Here is a 19,840-nt window from a genome sequence, read left to right on the forward strand (position 1 = left end):
GACTAGACTCCTTCCTAGTCTTGGCCCAATCATTTCCCCTGGCACAGTCCTGGTACAGTCCTTGTCCTTGTTAGTTCAAGCAGGCATCTTAGGTGAAAAGCAGGGGCTTTCTCATGACTCACATCCCCCTTTGTTCTCTTCTACCCCCTTTTATAGCTTTGGCACAAGATAGGAATCTTTTGTCTCTCTGGTTCCCACCCCTCCTTCTAAATGGAAAAGCATCAGGTTTAAGATGGATTCCAGTATCAGGTGACATGGTCACATGTCCTGTGAGACCCCAGCCTTCATTCTTCCAGGGCTGGCCGGCACACACCCAGGAAGATTTGCAAGTAAACAGAGCATTTACAACCAATTGTCCTAATAAAAGGGAGCCATCAAGATTATAAACCACCATCAATGGCCCACACTTTGCATAATTACAATAGAAGTTGTATCTATATGACCAATTACAATAGAAGAAGAAATTAGAAGAACACACTCAGTAGATTATAAGCTTTGTAATGATATGTTACAAGAGACATTTTGCATAAAGCATATTCCAGTTACATTGTATTTACACTCATAAGCATATTTCCATAAAACATTGTGGAGTGCAGCATCATAGCGACATTGGTCAAAGAATAAGCCACAGAACAAAAGATTAATAAAATTCATTTTTGTTATGCTTGAAAAGCTATTCATTAGTGTAGCGGTCAGTAGTAGTCCCTTCCTGTCAGGCTTGGAGGGAGGCCACTCTGTCTTCCTGCATCAGGCAGCAAAACCACCATTAGTTAGTAGTCTATAGGCCCTGGCTCTCTGGGCAGGGCCAGGAATCAAGCAGTCTTTGGCCTCACCTCCCGGCTGTGGCAGACAGGGCTCTAACCCTCTGAGCAATAAGCTGTCTTTAGCCCAGGGGTGGGGATGGTGGTAAGAGGGGGTGGAGGGACCTGGGTCCACCCTACTCAACCGGGTCACACCCAGGGGCCTTGCAGTCACTGGGAATCCCACCACTGGGTCAGCGGAGATGTGGTCCACTCCCAATAATTGATGAGGAGTTAGATTACCAAATGGTATTGACACCTCCTCATCAATTATTGGGAGTGGACCACATCCACCCTGATTGAATTGGCCCTGTCAACACTGGTTCTCCACTTGTAAGGTAACTCCCTTCTCTTCAAGTGCCAGTATATTTATGCCTGCATCTGTAATTTTCACTCCATGCATCTGAAGAAGTGGGTTTTTTTACCCACGAAAGCTTATGCCCAACTAAATCTGTTAGTCTTTAAGGTGCCATTGGACTCCTTGTTGTTTTGGTGGATACAGACTAACATGGCTACCCCTCTGATACTAGTTTCCCTGAGCTGCTTCTCTCAAACAACTTTCCCCAGGCTTGTCAGAATGGTGTGGTGGATGAGCGTGGTCTGACCTGACAGGGTGGTGAAGGTCTTGGGGAAAGCCTTCGGTTCTGGGCCTGTTTCTGTGTGGGTATGTCCTAGGGCTGCAGCTCTTTGGGGTCTGTTGCCACAGGCACTTGGGGACCCAGGTCTGTTTCAGGGAGATATGGGGCAATCAACAGCCCCTCACGCTCTCGCCACAGTTTCAGGAGGTTGACATGGTAGAGCAACTGTTTCTTCCATCAGTCTGGTTGCCAGATTTCATAAGTAACGGGGCCTACTTGGCAGATCACTTCATACAGCCCTTGCCAACAGGCCAAGAGCTTTAACTTGTCCGAGGGAAGTAGGAGGACCCCCCCCTTGCCAGGTTCAAAGGCTCAAGCCTGAGCTCCTTTTTTATAGGTCCACTTTTGAGCCCTTAAGCAGCCTGAAAGTTCTCTTTCACTAGGTTTCCAGCACTAGTCAAGCACTTCTGCAATTGTAGAACATATTGCAAGAGACCCTGGGCCAGGGATGGTGTATATTTCCAGGTTTTTCACATCAGGGCTAGTAGTCCCTGGGGCTGGTGACCGTAGAGCAACTGAAAGAGGGAAAATTTAGTTGTAGACTGTAGTACCTCCTGAATGGCTAACAACAGGGGTGGGAACCAGATGGCATAATCCAAGATGAGCAGGATGTACTTGAATCCGGCAATGCTCTTCATAAGGGGCCCCACCAGGTCCACAGCAACCCTACTGAAGGGGATCCCAATTACTGGCAAGGGGATAAAGGGAGCCTTCTGCATTCCTTATAGGGCCACGAGCTAACATTTGGCACACGAATTACAATAGTCTTTCACATCCTGATGCAGCCCCAGCCAGAAAAAGCTGGCCAAGACCTAAGCCAGGGTCTTTTCATGTCCAAGATGTCCAGCTGCAGGAACATCACAGGCCAGCTTCAGAATGGCACTTCGGTGGCATCGGGGCAGAACCAACTGGGTCCGGGGCTCTTGAGTCTGGGGGTCTCAGTCTATGCAATAGAAGCGGTCACTGGTCAGTTTAAAACAAGACCACTTGGTCGCTCACTGGGGCTCTGTCACTTTCCTGTTGACACAGGCAAATTGCATTTATGGGACCAAGGGATCTTCCATCTGGTCCTGACTGAAGTCAGCTCCTACACTGGTGGCTCCCTCATCAGTCGGCACTGGGGTTGGGACCTCTCCATCCTGGCAGTCCTGGTCCGGCTCCAGGGCTGACGGATCATCCAGGTCGCAGTCTATGCAGCTCATCCTCAGCATCAAGGGGGTTGCCCTCGAAGGCCATTGAAGCAGTGGGGTCCCAAGGTTCCTGGTGCACAGGACCTCTGTGCAGGGCCAGGAGCAAGCAGTCTTTGGCCTAGCCTCCTGGCTATTACAGACAGTAAACACAGTCAGATTTCCGACCCTCTGGGCATGGCACAGCAATGAGCAGTATTTAGCCCAGCCTCCTCCCTAGGGCAGACAGCAAACACAGTGTGGGCAGGGCAGAGCAATGAACAATCTTTAGCCCAGCATTCTGACTAGGGCAGACAGACAGCACACAAGGCACACGCTTTCAGGCCTAGGGTGAGTAGGCCACCATGCCAGGAATGACACCATGCCAGGGGTGATAGCAGGGGTATGGGTACATGGACCCACCCTACTCCACTGGGTCCCAGTCGAAGGCTCTAATAGTGGCAGGGAATCCAGCCACTGGGTCAGTGGGGATCCTATCACAACATGCTGCCTCGTATTGTGATATGTAATGAGACTAATGTCTGGTTTCCCTGGGCTACTTCCTACCACACCACCTCCGTCATCTGTGAGTTCTCAGTCTCCTCTGGGTAAACTGCAGATGGCAGTCCTAGCAGCTCCTATATGCCCTCAGTCTCTGAGGTCAGGGAACTACACAGCTCAGTAGTGGGGCTGGAGTTCTGCAGCAGGCTAGAGGCTTTTATATCTCATGTAAAGTGGACCGCTGTTTTTCCCTCTTATGGCAATACCATTCTTCTTTTTATGACATAAGAGGCATATACTGGAGGCTCATTGTCACTTGTTTAGTAATATAACTGTCTTCACTCCAGCTGATTTATATAGAAGTGCTGGGATTTGTTTATAGTTTTGTAAGAAACATAACTTTAGCGTGAAATGAATAAAGTCGCACGCTATATCGGTGCTTGCTACTGTTTGGGATTTCTTTTTCTCCCACACAAAGATGGATAATTAAAGGGCTAGAAGGAATAAGTTAATCTCCTCTACATTTTTGAGTGGGGCCCTCAGAAGTAGACAGTAAATTCTAAACAACCCTACTGCAATGTCATCACCATCAGAACTGCTGGACTTCTTCTTGTTAGTGACAAGAATCATGACAGCTGCCATACATTGGAAGGATCAGCCTACTCCCAGCATGACTAAAGGGTTTCACAAAATCGGGGAGGTATTGATAGTGGAGAATCTAGCTCAATAAATAGGCCAATAACTCCCTGGTGCCGTAATTATGATTAATTGTAGAATACTCAAGAGCATGTTTGGCTCTGTTTAGACAAGAGTTTATAATGCAGAAAGATGGCACGATCTAAAGAATGACAACGTGGTGGGGAAGAAGCAAATATCAATGCAGCACAAGCCATTTAAAAATATTGAACTCTTTTGCTTTTATTGTTCATTTTTTTAAACAGTTAATAACTTGACCATTCTATGCTTTGATTCACTTTTAGGTAGCTCTTTAACTTTTGCCTTTTTTCCTGTGTTCTCGTACTTCCACTTCCTTTGGAAGTTGGCATTATTAGCCTATTGAACTTGCCACAGGATATGATGGAGTCCAGGAGTTGAGCAGCAGGATTAGCTAGCATTATGAACTCTCTGCAGGTGTCTTTATCAAGCTGCAAACTCAGTGGTGAATGTGCAGCTTATTTGCCTTTTCTGTTGAATTTTTATTCCATATTGGGCTGGAATTCCCAAGGGATAGTAGTACAGAGCTAATAATAGAGGGTCAATAAATCTGGGTTGTACTTTATTCAAATAGAAGCACTACAGACAAAAGGCTGGTTCCTACCCAGGAGAACTGGTTTGTCAGGGAAGAGGTTGCCTAACAACAAAGTCACTTTGGGTAAGGATCTGTCTCCTGTTGAGACTGACCAGGGAGCCATTTTACAAAGGGGACTGGAGATTATAAAAGAGAGGCCCTCTCCGCAGTCATGGGAAAAGAGAGAGAAAGGGAGAAGAGACTAGAGATTCCATACTCTGGATGAGAAGCCATGTTCAGCGGGGCAGGGGAAGAGGAAGGATCATGGACTCTTTGACGACTCTGGTCCGTGCACAAAGCACTGTCCAGGGTGGTGAGGAAGCTATGTCAGGGAAATGTGTATAGGTGTGTTTATTACTTTTTATAGATCTGTGTATTTCTTGTACTACCTAAGTGAGCAGTAATGGTATTTTAGAATCCTGTGCAAAGTCTCTGTGTGTGTGCTGGCTTTCACTGACTCGTACTCCTAAAGAAGTAAACTGTAAACCAGAAGGCCACACCTTCAGTGGGCTTCTGGGGAACATGCAAGACCTGTTTGGGAGACTTTGGGGAAATGGCACTGGTTTCAAGCCAAGACAGCTGAATTTGGGGGGGGGGGAACTGCCACGAGGGGTGTCAGATATGAGGTCTACACCTTGACCAGAGCTGTGACAACAGGTTATTCCATTATGGGGACCATTACCTGGTGCCGTTCTCTGAAGCACATGGTATTGGTTTCTATTGGTGTCAGGTTATTGCACTAGATCAGTGGTTCTTAACCTTTACTGCAACCTCCACCCCTTTGATTCTCAAAATATGTTCTTGCACCCCTTTTCAAAAATCATTGGAAGTAGTCAGTTCTTTAAACCTAGATATATTTTTTGTTTCTATATTACAGTAATCGTTACAAAATGTATAATGTTAATAAATACATAGGTTTGATGAAACAAAGTAGTTGTATTTATGTGCCTGTGCTTAATTTGTGTTTTCGATGATTTACCTTCTAAAAAAATCTGGCATGCCTCACACCTCCAGAAAGGGCATCTTGCACCCCCAGGTGGTGCGTGCACCCCAGGTTAAGAACCACTGCACTAGATGGATTACTGGTCTTATCCAATATAGCAATTGCTGTGTAATGTTCCTTTGTTCCCACCAAATAATTCACTTCCCTGATGCTTCAGGAGCCATTTCTTGGATAGCGATGGGAGGGGAATGAGGAGGTGTTTGGGTTCCCTCGGTACTGATTACCATGGCACTATTCTTTTTCTATTATCATTTCTCAAGCACTAATCTCACTCCCATCTACTTTTGCTTCACAAGCTGCTGCAATGGGTCCCAAATGGAGTTTGAAATTTGTCAATACATCTTGGGCTAATTTTCCCCTCTGCAGTTTCATTGTAGGGTTTTTTGTGTTAACTATCAGAAAACCAATGAGTTTCTGAAACCCAGCAAAAAGAAGAAGTTGGATAGAATGGCCAAAATGAGTGCTATTCTCTTCCTTTCCCAAAGGACATTGGGTTTGAGATTCCCTGACTCAGGAAGGGTTCAGGGATGGCTGGTCCCATACACTACTCACTAGTGCATGCAAGCAATGTGCAAAGAGCTATTTACAAATGTTTGAGAGGCTAGTGTAAACAATGCAGCTGGGAAAAGAAGACTGAAAATGGTTTTTATCAAGCGTGCAACAAGTTGGATCAGCATCAGTGTTTACAAAGGATCATGCATGTCTTTTGCCGTTGTCTCTGGGAAAACACTTCAAAGTATTACATTCCTAAAAGAACAACATGAAGTTGCAGGCAATAAATCCGGCTATTGTTTATCCGACATGTAAAGTTTTAAGATTAGCACATAATATTTACTGAGAGCATATTGGATAAGGGGACCTTTTGTTCTTGGCTTTATAGTTTGTTTGACAGCTCCAGATGAAAATGGAAGACGAGGGACAGTCCCATAGAACTGAAGGATTCAGAAGGACAAGTCCCCAGTGCTCATTCCCAAAGCCCTTGAGCATGAAGCTTTTCAAGCACAATTTTTCTGAAGGTTTTGTAGAGCAAGGACAAGAACAGTTCCTGTTCTACAAAGTGCAGTATGCATTCTCCTCTGTGCGTAGCTGGCCCATACAGATGTGAATGAAGACCGTTGCCCCTCTGCATCCTTTCTGGGGCTTCTGCCAGTGCTATGCTCAAACAGCCCTTGAGCTCTGTGTTCCCGCTTTTGTATCTTTGCAGAAGTGATTTTACACTGCTAAGGAGACTGAAATACAGCTGTGCAGGAATCAGATTTTTCATTTCAAATTTTTTTGTATTCCAGAATGGAATGATGGCCCCCAAACACTGAAATTTCCCACAAACCAAAATTCCAGAAAAATTTAATTTTGGGTTGATCAAACTGTTTCATTTCAGCAAAATCAAAACATTCTGTTCTGATTCTGACTTTTTAATTTTATTGTATAATATTAAACAACTGAAATGAAAAGTCATTTCAATACAGAAAGTTCTGTTCTAAAAAGGTCTAAACAGACCTTATCAAAATGGTCTCTATAAGTTTTTCTTTCAAACGAAATTTTGTCCAAGATGGACATTTTTCTAGGAAACATATCATTTTTGAAAAATTGGTACTTTCTAATGAAAAATGGTCCACTGCAAAATTTCCATGAAGCTCTAGCATGTACTGAGCTGCTACTTCAGATCAGTTTTAGAAGCTAAAGCTCACAGATCAAAATGTGCTCTAAAATCTACAGAATCACCAGAGGAATTAACTGAATTATTATGACAGTGGTAACTCTACTGAGAATACTGATAATAATTCTACTGAAGTCAGCAGAGATTTGGTGGCTTCACACTGGCTTGAGAGCCACATTTGGCCACTTTGAATAGATGTTTCAAATATGCAGTCCTTCCACACACCTGCACTGGGACAGATCACAACCTAGCCCTCTGAATTGTCCCATCCCTCTCTGTCTTCTTTCTAAGATTTACATTTGTAATTGTTCACTGTTTTGTGTATGAAATAAATCAGATTAGTGCTCTGGTTTAAACTTTTAATAGGTAAACAGGGAATGGCAGGCGATATTTTATGTGCCAGTTCCTTGCTGTGCATCTAGATCTTCCGAACTAGCCTTTTTGCTTTAATGGGATTTTGACCAAACTTTCACCCCCACTCGCTATTCAGATGAATACTTACTCACTGCTTAGTATTTGAGGTTGGAGGCATAATTGGCTGCCGGGGAGAGTAATCAATACTGCTTAATAAGCAAATATTTCTTTGTAGTACAGATGAGTGACAGCGCAGCTCTGTAAATAGCCATTATGAGTGAATGGGACTAAAATAAGTGGATAGTGCTGCATCGGGGAGTCACTGCATGCAAACATACCTTCCTTCCACCCACTTGTCAGTGTCCTCATTTTAAACAATAATTACCCATTTCAGGATTGCTGGGGCTGCCTAGATGAAGATCAGCTTTTCAAATTACTATATTTTTACACCTTTTGTCTTAAATGGCACAAATCCCTGTGATATAAGAAATCTGATGAATGCAACATTATCACAGCTTTTAGTCATCAGGAGGCAAATCCTACTTCTTCCATTGGATGCTGTGGGTGCTCAGCATTGCTGAAAATCAAGCCATTTATCAAGCCATCCGGCACTGGGACTCTGCATAGGAATGACTATCTGAGTTACCAGATCCCAGTGCAGAATCAGGGGGAAGATCACTCTTCCATCTATAAAAATAATGTTGATGCAATAAGATTCCTTCAAATAAGAACACAATTACTAGTGAAGTATAACAGAAAATCATTAAAAACTCTGAAGAAAAACTAGACCAACAACGTATCGGTCATTATTGCCTTACACTGAATTTTATTGGGCATATGCTGGGGAATGAACCACAAACCCCAGTCCCTCCCCCTCCCTAGGTGAAATGGAACCACACCATTTCCATCATCAGGGCCATCTGCACCCATTGAGGAAGGCCCAGGATTTGCTTCATAATGACTGGAAGTCTTAATAAGGTTTGTGTTTGTTGAATTATTTGTGCATTTAAATAAAGGTAGCAAAATCTCATCAATGTGAAAGTTAATTTCTAAGTGCAGTCCCAGGAGAGAGAGGAACCTAACTTAACCTTTGAAAATGTTGCCCCAATTTACGTTTTATAGATATTTTCCATCATGTAATGTGAATATGCATCATGTAACACATTTTCTGAATTATTTGTTTTCTTCAATAAAATGTGAACAGTAGAACCCCCTATTTTACAACTAATTGGGGATTGTGTATCATCCTAACTGAATACAACAGGAGGACTTTTGCGAGGAAAGAGGCCAGATGTAGCCCCTTGTAATTTAAAAGGCTGAGTCTTTAATACTGATGCTATCCACCCAGTTTCATTTCCCCATCAGTATAGACATTTCATACTCTCTTTAGTCATTTTTGTATTTGTCCAGTCCAATAATAATAATAATACTAAGCACGCATGTTTAAAGAATTATACAAACAATAACTTGAAAGAATGTAGAAGAGACTGAAAAGTGTTAAGGAAATGGCCTACCTGGTCTTTAGGGAGTGGAAAGTGTGTGAAGAAAGCATGTTGTTTCTTTTCATCTGAGGCTCTTGTGCTAAATAAAAACTGACGCTGTTTATCACTTCCTTGGAAACAGGGCCTGACTACATGAAAAAGAGGATAGAAATGTAAGAGGAAAGCCAGGCTTCATCACACAGATAGCAGTTCCCATTGCCTTACTATCTCAGAGCCCAAAATTGCAGATTCTTATTCAGGTGAGTAGTTTTTACTTATGCTCATAGAAGCCTTCTTCAAATTCAAAGGGTCCAAAGGTATGAGGAAGGACTACCCACAGGAGGATGGATTGCAGATTCTTATTAGGTGAGTAGTTTTTACTTATGCTCATAGAAGCCTTCTTCAAATTCATCCCCGCCCACCCGCAGCGGCTTCTGCTGGGGTTGGAGGCCACCTGGGCTCCAGCTGGGGTTTGGGGTTCCTGCCCAGGCTCCAAGACCTGGACTGGGTGCTGCCACCCACCGCAGCTCCAGTCCCTACAGCTCCTGCCTGACTCAGGGATGCCTGCCCCTGCACTCCTGCCAGGGCTCAGGGACCTGGGCTGAGGGCTGCCACTCCCTGCAGCTCCAGGCACCGCAGCTTCTCCCAGGCTCAGGGCTGCCCCCCATGCCGTGGCTTTTGCCCGAGATCAGGGCTGCTGCCTCTCCCCTCCACGGCTGCTGCCTGGCCTCAGGGATCTGGGCTCAGGGGTGCCACCCCCTGTAGCTCCAGCTGGGATTCGGGGTTTCACCCCCCACAACTTCCACCTGAGCTGCAGGCTTCCGCCACCCCCACAGACAACACCGTCTGGCAGCTGGTGAAGAAGTGCTACTTTTTCCTTCTTTTTATATTATCTTAATGTGTCCTAGTTCATCGTGCATTTTAGAGTAGCAATAAATGTCATACTGCATTATACAGACTGTCACACTAATAGGGCCAGGGTAAATTATTGCCTACCAAACCAAAGACAGGACCAGACTTTATGTTCAGAAGTGATCATTCTACAGTCCTCATTTTTCTCATTTTTACTATTACATTTAAAGGGCCAAATGTACACCCATCATTGAGACTTTATCCTGATTCTTTGCTATAGTACCATCCGGCAACCACACTGGGGCAGAAGGGGGTAAGGAGCAGTTCTCACGTGACTCCACCCTGCCACACCTGCAGAGCCAGCTCCAGCTGGAGGAGAAGTTTCAAAAGGTGCCAGACAGCTCAGAAGGGGAGATGGGCTGGCTGGCTGGGCTGCTGAGGGGAGGCTGGGCTGGGCTGGGCAGGAGCTGTGGTTGAGTGTGGTCACAGAATGAGGTGGAAGAGATAACAAATGAAACAGAAGCCAGGTTAGACAATGAGGGTAGGGAAAGCATTGAGGAAGACTGGATGGAAACAAGAAAAGAGAAAAGGGCAGATTCTCTGGAACCAGAAGAAGAGCCAATGAAAAGGAAGGCAGGAAAGGGAAATGGGGAAAGTTACAAACTAGTAAAATCCCAAGGCAAGGATATAAAGATAGGAGATATCAACCCCTTGAGGATTGCAGAGTATGTTAAAATAGAGCTGGAGATATAGTAAGAGCTAAGGACTGGCAGAGACTTGTTATTGGAATGTAAAAACAAAGAACCAGTAGGGAAGCTCCTTAAGACAAAAATGGTAGATAAAATAAAAATAAGCTGTCAGCTACCCAAGTTCCTCACAGAAACAAGAGGGGTAGTGTATGGTTTGCCAACTGAAATGTCAGCAGAGGAAATAAAGCTCTGCCTAAGCACCGCCCCTGGGACCCTCCTGCTTCCCTCCTGTGCTTTTCCTCCATGGCGGGGCTGGAGCTAGGGGGGACCACCCAGCAATCCGGGGCTGGGGGCCAGGCAGCCCGCCTGTCCAGCGCTCCAGAGCAAGGGGCGCTGGGGCTGCATTGCCAGACACTGGGGGCCACCTGGCACTCTGGAGCTGGAGCACTCAGACTGCCCAGGGCTTGGGCGGGGAGGCTGGCAGCCACGGTGAAGAGGCTCTGAGTTCTGGCAGGGGCAGGGCGAAGGCAGAAGGGGCGAGGCTGGGGGCTAGCCTCCCGGAGCCAGAGATTCACATGCCGCCCATGAACATTGGGTACGTCTGCACAGCAGACACCTGCGGCTGGCCTGTGACAGCTGACTTGGGCTTGTGGGGCTCAGGCTGCCGGGCTGTTTCATTGCTGTGTAGACTTCTGAACTCAGGAGTGTCCCAGAGCTCAGACTCCAGCCTATCTCGCAGTCCAAGGACAAAAGCACAAAAAAGCAGGAGAACCAAAGAATTCATTATTGTAACCTTCCTGGACATGGAAAAAGCCTGCAGTGTGTTATGGAGAAAAGGACTACTTCATAAAGTGGCCTCCATGAGCGTTATAGGAAAAATGTACAGCTGGATAAGGGAATTTTTAGGCAGAAGAACTCTACAAGTCCAAAAGGGAAAAGCTTTTTCCAGTGCACATTCAGTTGCAAATGGAATTCCACGGGCAGTGTAATTAGCCCAACTCTCATTAACATCATGATAAATGATCTCCCTATAGAGATGATTAGAAGAACAGGGGTCACATTATTTGCTAAAGTCTGTGCCATATGGACCAAAAGGCAAAACCTTGAAAGACCACATCCAAAAGACCCAGTGATGCACTTAAGAAAAATGCAGAATGGGGAAACGGGGGTGGCGGGGTGGCTTCAGATTCTCCACAGACAAAATTAAGGGAATTATCTTCAAGGAAAATCCAAAAAGATGTAAAGTTGTATCTATATGACCAACACTGGAAAACCATTCCCCTGAGAGAGACATGGAATTATATAATAAAATAAATAAAAGAGAAGCAATAAATATACAAGATATAGCAAATCAATATATTTTTGATAAGTGGGGACACTGTAGCCAGATTTATACAGTTGGCTCAAAAGAGGAAGGAACAGGAAACATGGGAACAACTTTCTACATGCCCTCACTCGGACTCAAGAAAGCCGTACTAACTTTTTTCAGAGTAGCAGCCGTGTTAGTCTGTATTCGCAAAAAGAAAAGGAGTACTTGTGGCACCTTAGAGACTAACAAATTTATTAGAGCATAAGCTTTCGTGAGCTACAGCTCACTTCATCGGATGCATTTGGTGGAAAAAACAGAGGAGAGATTTATATACACACACACACAGAGAACATGAAACAATGGGTTTATCATACACACTGTAAGGAGAGTGATCACTTAAGATAAGCCATCACCAACAGCAGGGGGGGGAAGGAGGAAAACCTTTCATGGTGACAAGCAGGTAGGCTAATTCCAGCAGTTAACAAGAATATCAGAGGAACAGTGGGGGGTGGGGTGGGAGGGAGAAATACCATGGGGAAATAGTTTTACTTTGTGTAATGACTCATCCATTCCCAGTCTCTATTCAAGCCTAAGTTAATTGTATCCAGTTTGCAAATTAATTCCAATTCAGCAGTCTCTCGTTGGAGTCTGTTTTTGAAGCTTTTTTGTTGAAGTATAGCCACTCTTAGGTCTGTGATCGAGTGACCAGAGAGATTGAAGTGTTCTCCAACTGGTTTTTGAATGTTATAATTCTTGACGTCTGATTTGTGTCCATTCATTCTTTTACGTAGAGACTGTCCAGTTTGGCCAATGTACATGGCAGAGGGGCATTGCTGGCACATGATGGCATATATCACATTGGTAGATGCACAGGTGAACGAGCCTCTGATGGTGTGGCTGATGTGATTAGGCCCTATGATGGTATCCCCTGAATAGATATGTGGACAGAGTTGGCAACGGGCTTTGTTGCAAGGATAGGTTCCTGGGTTAGTGATTCTGTTGTGTGGTGTGTGGTTGCTGGTGAGTATTTGCTTCAGATTGGGGGGCTGTCTGTAAGCAAGGACTGGTCTGTCTCCCAAGATCTGAGAGAGCGATGGCTCGTCCTTCAGGATAGGTTGTAGATCCTTGATGATGCGTTGGAGGGGTTTTAGTTGGGGGCTGAAGGTGATGGCTAGTGGCGTTCTGTTGTTTTCTTTGTTGGGCCTGTCCTGTAGTAGGTGACTTCTGGGTACTCTTCTGGCTCTGTCAATCTGTTTCTTCACTTCAGCAGGGTACTGTAGTTGTAGGAATGCATGATAGAGATCTTGTAGGTGTTTGTCTCTGTCTGAGGGGTTGGAGCAAATGCGGTTATATCGTAGCGCTTGGCTGTAGACAATGGATCGAGTGGTATGATCTGGATGAAAGCTAGAGGCATGTAGGTAGGAATAGCGGTCAGTAGGTTTCCGATATAGGGTGGTGTTTATGTGACCATCGCTTATTAGCACCGTAGTGTCCAGGAAGTGGATCTCTTGTGTGGACTGGTCCAGGCTGAGGTTGATGGTGGGATGGAAATTGTTGAAATCATGGTGGAATTCCTCAAGAGCTTCTTTTCCATGGGTCCAGATGATGAAGATGTCATCAATGTAGCGCAAGTAGAGTAGGGGCATTAGGGAACGAGAGCTGAGGAAGCGTTGTTCTAAGTCAGCCATAAAAATGTTGGCATACTGTGGGGCCATGCGGGTACCCATCGCAGTGCCGCTGATTTGAAGGTATACATTGTCACCAAATGTGAAATAGTTATGGGTCAGGACAAAGTCACAAAGTTCTGCCACCAGGTTAGCCGTGACAGTATCGGGGATACTGTTCCTGACGGCTTGTAGTCCATCTTTGTGTGGAATGTTGGTGTAGAGGGCTTCTACATCCATAGTGGCTAGGATGGTGTTTTTAGGAAGATCACCAATGGACTGTAGTTTCCTCAGGAAATCGGTGGTGTGCTGACAGCTTGTGCCACACACTCTCAAGGAAACTGCGGAACCACCTGATCAACATCCTCTACAGCAAACAGGGAAAGATTAAGAATGAGCTCTCAAAACTGGATACTCTCATAAAGAACCAACCTTCCACACAAACTTCCTCGTGGCTGGACTTTACAAAAACTAGACAAGCCATTTACAAAACACACTTTGATTCTCTACAAAAGAAAAAGGACACTAAGCTATCTAAACTACTATATGCCACAAGGGGCCACAACAATGGTTCCCGTAACCCACCCAGCAATATTGTTAATCTATCCAACTATACTCTTAGCCCAGCGGAAGAATCTGTCCTATCTCGGGGCCTCTCCTTTTGCCCCTCCACCCCCACGAACATGATACAGTTCTGTGGTGACCTAGAATCCTATTTTCGACGTCTCAGACTCAAGGAATATTTCCAACACACCTCTGACCAACATATTAACCCACAGAGACCTTCCTGCCAACACTACAAAAAGAAGGATTCTAGGTGGACTCCTCCTGAAGGTCGAAACAGCAGCCTGGATTTCTACATAGACTGCTTCCGCCGACGTGCACGAGCTGAAATTGTGGAAAAGCAGCATCGCTTACCCCATAACCTCAGCCATGCAGAACACAGTGCCATCCACAGCCTCAGAAACAACTCTGACATCATAATCAAAAAGGCTGACAAAGGAGGTGCTGTCGTCATCATGAATAGGTCAGAGTATGAACAAGAGGCTACTAGGCAGCTCTCCAACACCACTTTCTACAAGCCATTACCCTCTGATCCCACTGAGAGTTACCAAAAGAAACTACAGCATTTACTCAAGAAACTCCCTGAAAAAGCACAAGAACAAATCCGCACAGACACACCCCTGGAGCCAGGACCTGGGGTATTCTATCTGCTACCCAAGATCCATAAACCTGGAAATCCTGGACGCCCCATCATCTCAGGCATTGGCACCCTGACAGCAGGATTGTCTGGCTATGTAGACTCCCTCCTCAGGCCCTTCGTTACCAGCACTCCCAGCTATCTTCGAGACACCACCGATTTCCTGAGGAAACTACAGTCCATTGGTGATCTTCCTAAAAACACCATCCTAGCCACTATGGATGTAGAAGCCCTCTACACCAACATTCCACACAAAGATGGACTACAAGCCATCAGGAACAGTATCCCCGATACTGTCACGGCTAACCTGGTGGCAGAACTTTGTGACTTTGTCCTGACCCATAACTATTTCACATTTGGTGACAATGTATACCTTCAAATCAGCGGCACTGCGATGGGTACCCGCATGGCCCCACAGTATGCCAACATTTTTATGGCTGACTTAGAACAACGCTTCCTCAGCTCTCGTTCCCTAATGCCCCTACTCTACTTGCGCTACATTGATGACATCTTCATCATCTGGACCCATGGAAAAGAAGCTCTTGAGGAATTCCACCATGATTTCAACAATTTCCATCCCACCATCAACCTCAGCCTGGACCAGTCCACACAAGAGATCCACTTCCTGGACACTACGGTGCTAATAAGCGATGGTCACATAAACACCACCCTATATCGGAAACCTACTGACCGCTATTCCTACCTACATGCCTCTAGCTTTCATCCAGATCATACCACTCGATCCATTGTCTACAGCCAAGCGCTACGATATAACCGCATTTGCTCCAACCCCTCAGACAGAGACAAACACCTACAAGATCTCTATCATGCATTCCTACAACTACAGTACCCACCTGCTGAAGTGAAGAAACAGATTGACAGAGCCAGAAGAGTACCCAGAAGTCACCTACTACAGGACAGGCCCAACAAAGAAAACAACAGAACGCCACTAGCCATCACCTTCAGCCCCCAACTAAAACCCCTCCAACGCATCATCAAGGATCTACAACCTATCCTGAAGGACGAGCCATCGCTCTCTCAGATCTTGGGAGACAGACCAGTCCTTGCTTACAGACAGCCCCCCAATCTGAAGCAAATACTCACCAGCAACCACACACCACACAACAGAACCACTAACCCAGGAACCTATCCTTGCAACAAAGCCCGTTGCCAACTCTGTCCACATATCTATTCAGGGGATACCATCATAGGGCCTAATCACATCAGCCACACCATCAGAGGCTCGTTCACCTGTGCATCTACCAATGTGATATATGCCATCATGTGCCAGCAATGCCCCTCTGCCATGTACATTGGCCAAACTGGACAGTCTCTACGTAAAAGAATGAATGGACACAAATCAGACGTCAAGAATTATAACATTCAAAAACCAGTTGGAGAACACTTCAATCTCTCTGGTCACTCGATCACAGACCTAAGAGTGGCTATACTTCAACAAAAAAGCTTCAAAAACAGACTCCAACGAGAGACTGCTGAATTGGAATTAATTTGCAAACTGGATACAATTAACTTAGGCTTGAATAGAGACTGGGAATGGATGAGTCATTACACAAAGTAAAACTATTTCCCCATGGTATTTCTCCCTCCCACCCCACCCCCCACTGTTCCTCTGATATTCTTGTTAACTGCTGGAATTAGCCTACCTGCTTGTCACCATGAAAGGTTTTCCTCCTTCCCCCCCCCTGCTGTTGGTGATGGCTTATCTTAAGTGATCACTCTCCTTACAGTGTGTATGATAAACCCATTGTTTCATGTTCTCTGTGTGTGTGTGTATATAAATCTCTCCTCTGTTTTTTCCACCAAATGCATCCGATGAAGTGAGCTGTAGCTCACGAAAGCTTATGCTCTAATAAATTTGTTAGTCTCTAAGGTGCCACAAGTACTCCTTTTCTTTTTGCGTACTAACTTTGTATCCATCTTTACAGCTGAACTAACAAGGATTATGCTAGCACTAAATTGGGCTTTAGATGTGCAGCCACCTGCCATGACCATCCTGTCTGATTCCTTATTAGAGCTTCAGGCAATTTACAGTTGTAAGTCTGACAGCATGAATTATATTCTTAATAAAATATTACTGCTAACAACCAAACTGGTGAAATGTGCTATAACCATAGTAATAGCATGGATCCTGGTGCATGTCGGGATAGCAGGCAATGAAATTGCAGACAAACAAGCAAAACATGCTATGAATCATGAACAAGTTGACCTAGGAATCCCCTTAAGCAAACTGGAATTTAAACACCTTGTGGCACAGGGTGCCTGTGATAGCACTCACTGAAAGTGTCACGGTCAGGGCAGGCTGCAAGAGGGACAACAGATAACCACCAATTTTGGGAGTAACACTGAAGCTAAAACAACAAGGAGTCCTTGTGGCACCTTAGAGACTAACAAATTTATTTGGGCATAAGCTTTCGTGGGCTAAAACCCACTTCATCAGATGCATAGACTGGAAAATACAGGAGCAGGTATAAATACATGAAAAGATGTGAGATGCTTTACCAAGTGTGAAGTCAGTCTAACGAGATAACTCAATTAACAGCAGGATACCAAAACAGAGAGTTGGTGGAGGAAAGCAAAATATATTAATGAGTGAAGATTGTCCTTCAGTAATTGAGAATTAAGGATAGCTTGTCCATTTAGAGAAAAAAAAACAGTCCATCAGGAAAGTATTTGAGTTGCTATCCTGACTGCACTTCTCATTGGCACTCCAGCTCATCCCTCCTGGTATTGTCGATTTCCAGTGATGTGTTCTATGTAGATGTCCCTCGACCACCTGATGGCGTCTGACACCATGAGTGCTGAATCAGCCGAACATAGTGTTGACCAATTCTGCATTCTCACAGCACTCGCTCCCATGTGCCCAGGGATCCCACGATCAGCGCATGAGTTTGGACTTCATAGCCCCTAGCTCTCAGGGTGTTGGCCAGAGGGGTGTATTTCTCCAGCTTTTGAAATCAGGCATTGTGGAAAGCTGGGGCCTGTTTTTGAAGTGCACTGTGACGTCCACCATGATGATCTTCTTCCGGTCCTCACTGGTGATGACAGTTGGCTGTTGGTTCCAGGGATGGCGGAGTTCACGGCTACCTTCCCCACAGGTGGCCGGATGGCTCTGACCAGACGATCTTGGATGGCATTATATTGCAGCTGCCAGGCTCTGGAATGGGGCTTGCAGCTACACAGGATGTGAGGTAGTGTCTCGTTGGCATAGCTGCACTTCCTTCATTGCTTGTCCTGATTCTAGTGGCAGACTGCTCCGTTCAGCGGGACGCAGTTGAGCCAGGCCCAGTAGATGAACCCCCAGTCGGCAAATTGGGTGAACTTGCCCCTGGAAAGGAAGTGATTGCTGGCGTCCCACTTGCACATCACCTCAAAGGCCTTGCCCTGGGTCCAGCTTCCGTTTCAGGTTTTCCACGTATTGGCAGCGGATGGCATCCTTCAGGGTCCTCTCCAGCATGGTTCTGGCTCTCGGAGTGATAATGGTGCTTCTTGACAGCATCCTGCAGAGTGATGTCCCTCACTGTGGCATCCAGGCACGTCAGAAGGTAGAAATTGTGAGTGATCACGGCAACATCGCACAGATCACCCATTCCAGGGATGTTGACACTGCCCTGCATGTGCGAGATGTACATCAGTTCATTGCTGGCCCTCTGGGGAAGAAACATCCACTTCTTCACCAGCTGCCAGATGGTGTTGTCTGTGGGGGTGGCGGAAGCCTGCAGCTCAGGCAGGAATTGTGGGGAGCGAAACCCCGAGTCCCAGCTGGAGCTGCAGGGCGTGGCAGCCCCCAGCCCAGATCCCTGAGGCCAGGCAGCAGCCATGGAGGGGAGAGGCAGCAGTCCTGATCTTGGGCAAAAGCCATGGCATGGGGGGCAGCCTTGAGCCTGGGAGGAGCTGCGGTGCCTGGAGCTGCAGGGAGTGGCAGCCATCAGCCCAGTCCCTGAGCCCTGGCAGGAGTGCAGGGGCAGGCAACCCTGAGTCAGGCAGAAACTGTAGGGGCTGGAGCTGCGGTGGGTGGCAGCACCCAGTCCAGGTCTTGGAGCCTGGGCAGGAACCCCAAACCCCAGCTGGAGCCCAGGTGGCCTCCAACCCCAGCAGAAGCCGCTGCAGGTGGGCGGGGAGAGAAGCAGCAGCCTGGAGGTTGCTGCAGCCCCAAGCCTGGGCGCCCCAAGCCCTGGCAAGAGCCACAGGGGGTATACCCTCACTTCTTTGCTGCCTGTGGAGGTGGGTCTGATTTCCCTCCGATAACAGCCGTGAAGGGAAAGGACAAGTTCTGTCCCTCCCCAGCCCAGCTGATTTCAGGGAGATCAGATTTCACAGAAAAGGGCTTATTTCATAGTCCATGACATGTTTTTCACGGCCGTGAAATTGGTAGGGCCCTACTCATAAGGTTTATTTCCCTGGTTTCTTTCAATGGATTCACTGTACAGTTGATGACCCTTCATGCACCATCGAAAGGCTAGGCAGTGCTAATGCCAGTCTATCTGGGGGTGTCACCCAGATGCACAGCACAAGTTTGAAATCCAGATATACCATACATCTCTATAACTCATGATACAAAGGTGATACAAACATATAAACAAGATTATCATAGCTGGCAAATCATATCATTTTCCCAGATATCTCACACGGCATATGTGGTCAGATTCCTTGTAATTTTATTATATTGGAATCAATAATATGACAAAGTGTTCCACATATTCAATACAGCATCACACACCTAATCAAAAATAAGCTAAGGAAGGAATGGCAAGAACTGTGGGCAAATGAAACAAAGGGGAAAAAATTCCAAGAAGTATGCCCAACAGTTGACAAGGTCCTCAGGGTAAGAGCAAAGTGGCTCTATTTAGAATTCTAACAGGGCATTGTGGATTAAATAGTAATCTATTTCTAATTAACATGCACTAGGATGGATTATTCATAACATGTAAGGTCCAGGAAACAATAGATCATATCCTTGGGATTGTAAAAACTGTACCTGTGAAAGGAAATGTTTATATAGAAAACTCAGAGGTCTTAAAGTAACAACATTTTCCTTAAATCCATAAATCAGACGTCAAGAATTATAACATTCAAAAACCAGTTGGAGAACACTTCAATCTCTCTGGTCACTCGATCACAGATCTTAGAGTGGCTATACTTCAACAAAAAAGCTTCAAAAACAGACTCCAATGAGAGACTGCTGAATTGGAATTAATTTGCAAACTGGATACAATTAA

The 19,840-nt window shown here is 45.7% G+C and overlaps 1 long non-coding RNA gene across 1 annotated transcript; it reads left to right on the plus strand.

Moving 5' to 3' along the window:
* Positions 1 to 239: 239 nt before the first annotated feature.
* On the plus strand, positions 240 to 6,662 carry LOC122458549. Its single transcript, XR_006278594.1, has 3 exons — positions 240 to 430; positions 999 to 1,005; positions 6,652 to 6,662. It is a non-coding gene; the product is annotated as an uncharacterized LOC122458549 (long non-coding RNA).
* The last annotated feature ends 13,178 nt before the right edge of the window (positions 6,663 to 19,840 follow it).

Source organism: Dermochelys coriacea, chromosome 2 (assembly GCF_009764565.3).
Source record: "Dermochelys coriacea isolate rDerCor1 chromosome 2, rDerCor1.pri.v4, whole genome shotgun sequence".
NCBI classification, from domain to species: domain Eukaryota; kingdom Metazoa; phylum Chordata; order Testudines; family Dermochelyidae; genus Dermochelys; species Dermochelys coriacea.